The 3491-nt window shown below is 37.7% G+C and overlaps 1 pseudogene; it reads left to right on the forward strand.

The window, feature by feature from the left end:
• Nucleotides 1-200: 200 nt before the first annotated feature.
• Nucleotides 201-2218, forward strand: LOC107711599 (uncharacterized; annotated as a pseudogene).
• Nucleotides 2219-3491: the final 1273 nt, after the last annotated feature.

Genomic DNA, 3491 nt, shown 5'->3' on the forward strand with positions numbered 1-3491 from the left:
CTTGTTTAACATGATCTAAGTGAACGGCTGACTTATTGAAAGTTTAATCTAAGTACTCTTTCTCTACGATTTCTTTCTCTTTGCTCTTGGAATAAAAGCTGTCAAAACGCCAACAACCAATCAGAAATAGGCTTCCATGACTGACCAATGAAAACGCAGGCATCGTACATGGAATCTTATTGGTTGATATTGAAGCGCACATGGAATCATTTGACTTCAATCAAGACGAGCCAAGATGGATCCGCCGAATCGACGATCTCAGGTAACCAGTTTTATTTATTTTGATGCTAAATATGTCAAATGTATCTTAGAAATATCTGGGAAGAGGGCGATTAGATTATTTTACATATAAATGACCTAGACTGTCTAACTGCACAATCTGTATTGTAAACATTAGTACTCCAGACTCCAAAGTTATCTGAAAGGTACAGGTCATTTCAGTGTCTTTAAACCTGACAATTACAACTAGTTCTGGAATTTTGTTATTCATTGTAAGAAATACCATTTGTAGCACTGTTATATTAGATGTCTAACATCTGCTTTAGATTTTATAATGACTAGCCTACATTTTTTCCCCTACAGATCTTGCGACGACTAGTCTTGGACAGATTACTGAATAAGCTGCAGTATATTGTTAGCCATTCTGCCTCAGGCCTCGACCTCGATTATCTACATTTCATTTGCACACATGAACTAATACTCATCGATGCATTAGAAGAACAAAATGTTTTCCCAGAATGCATTGTAAATGCCCTTAGAGACCTCTGTATTTTGGTGAGAGAGCAGGCTGAAAATGAAACAAATGAAACACTTCAAATTGAGGTGGAGGCAGTTGCAGGAGTTATGGGACGACCTAAATTCACAATTGAAAATGAGAAGATCAAGTCCTTGCTAGACATTCAGCCCCTTGCGTAGCCAAACTATTAGGAGTTAGTGAAAGAACAGTTTTCCGTAGGATGAGAGAGTTTGGATTGTCTGTGTCAGACTCCTACAGTACAATGGGTGACCAAGAGCTTGATATGTTAGTGACCAACATCAAGTCTCAAATGCCTCATGTGGGCTATAGATTGATGATGGGAAGGTTGAGATCTTTAGGTTACAAGATGCAGTGGAGCAGACTGAGGGTATCTATGCACAGAGTAGATGCAGTTGGGATTTTTTCCCGCATGACACAGCTAGGCTGTGTAGTGAGGAGAAAATACTCTGTCAGGGCACCTCTCAGTCTAGTGCATGTGGATACCAACCACAAACTGATAAGGTACGTTTCAATTTTTTTTTTGTACAGTTGTACACGAGACTGCAATAGAAATAATTAATACAATTTGTTTTCTTCCAACTAGATACAACATTGTCATATTTCTTTTTTCCAGAAAGGTAATTAGATGTGTTTGTATGTTTATAATAATACTGTCATTACATATTTTGTTGTGATATCTACTGTCCATTCCAAGTAAACATTATGTGATCAAATTGTGAAGTGACATGTGGCCAAGTATAGTGACCCATACTAGGAATTAGTGCTCTGCATTTATCCCATCCAAAGTGCACACACACAGCAGTGAACACACACACACCGTGAACACACACCCGGAGCAGTTTATGGTTTGCTCTCTTTAGATAACGTACTTGGATGCAGCTAACAATAACAAGGCATCAACTGCCTTTACCTTCTTTCTACAATCCGTTGAGGGGAATGGTGTGCCTTCAAGGCAAATGCTAGTAAAATTGTATTTTCTTTACCATGAACAAGATTTGTTTTACACATTACTTTGAAAGAATATTTCACCCCCCCCTCCCCCCTCCAAAAAAATTTATAAATAAATAAATCTGTCATCCTTTACTTACCCTCATGTTGTTTTAAACTGTCTTGGACTTTTTTTCCATGAAACACAACAGGATATTAAGTGGAACAAACGTTTCAGTAACCATTCTCTTTTATTCGATCACTGAGACCAGCATACTGTGAGACTAACACAATACTGAGACTAACATTTCCTTATGTGTTATATAGAAGTAAGTCATGCAGGTTTGGAACAACATGAATGAAAAATTAACTTCTTGGCTAAACTGTTAAACCGATTGACTAATCTTTTACATTCATGCAAAGGGTTAGGGGTGATCAAGGAGTTGAGAACCTAGACATTGCACGCTTCATGTTCACTGTAAGGGGAACAGACAGAGCAAGTTTCATCTCTGGAAAAAGTGTACATAACCAAAGGTAAAGTAAGAAAACGTCTCGGTTACGTATGTAACCCTCGTTCCCTGAAGGAGGGAACGGAGACGTCACGTCGGATGACCGACGAATTGGGATCTCGCTTAGAGAGACCAATCTACTTCGAGTGTAAACTAAACGAGCCAATGCACATTGGCATGCGATTATTGCATCCAGCTGCCGCTGATCACAGCGTGAGTATAAGTAGGCAGCAGTAGTTTACACTCGAAGTAGATTGGTCTCTCTAAGCGAGATCCCAATTCGTCGGTCATCCGACGTGATGTCGAGAGTGACCGACTGAAAGGGAATGCAGGTTGTAGGATAAGATGTTTTGTTACATTTGTTCAATTTTCTGTAGCCATGCCATACATAAATGTAGAATATACTTTTTTTTTGGTTATAGTCCATTACCCTTCAAATTGCGCAAATTGAAATTGCGAATTGAAAATACGCCTAATGGAAACGCGTCAATTTCCGAATGGTAGAGACATCTATATTCAGTGCCTTCATGTTTGTCATTGACCAATTGTGAATATGCTAAATCTATTGTCCTTTGCTTGTTTATATCTACTAAAGATGGAAACACGTATTTTCCAACGAATCTTTATTGAACACCAGAAAAAAAATTCAAATACAGTGAACAGTGTAAGATTCAATATCACTCTTTTAAGGTGTCACCCTAAACTAAAACTGTAGTGAGTAACACAAAGAAGCATGTGGTGCTGAACAGTGTTTGTGGAATGCTTACCATATGACAGCTTAAACTCTTTATATTAACGTTTTATATCAACTTGAAACTGTAATGTTATACAAGCAATAAATTTATTAAAAATAAAATTGTCCATACTTTCTAATCTTAAAAAATGTCCATGTTAAAAAGAAAACTGGTTGAACAGTTAGACAAGCTTGTGCAGCTAAACCTTCAGAAATTCCTTTCGTTTTGAAGTCTTCATAGTTTGACATTTTAACAGGTAGCATAATTGTATTGCTGCATGCTGCCACAGTTGGATAACATATCCTATGCTCATTATATTCTGCATCACAGTTATGGTTGAATTGCACTGTGATTTTGAAATGTGTCTTCTCTTGAGACAGAATAGGAATGTGTCCCTGTCCTGTCACCCACTGAAGGAAGGTCTTCGGACTCATGGGAAGAGTTCCCACACCAGAAGTACTGTCATCTGAAAAAGAAATGACAAATGATTAATTATTAAACTTGATGACAGACTTTGTCTTTAATATTTAGCCATAAACATCTATCCATCTTCCATACTGCTTA

This window comes from Sinocyclocheilus rhinocerous, unplaced genomic scaffold (assembly GCF_001515625.1).
Source record: "Sinocyclocheilus rhinocerous isolate Xijiao unplaced genomic scaffold, SAMN03320098_v1.1 scaffold7745, whole genome shotgun sequence".
Taxonomy (NCBI): domain Eukaryota; kingdom Metazoa; phylum Chordata; class Actinopteri; order Cypriniformes; family Cyprinidae; genus Sinocyclocheilus; species Sinocyclocheilus rhinocerous.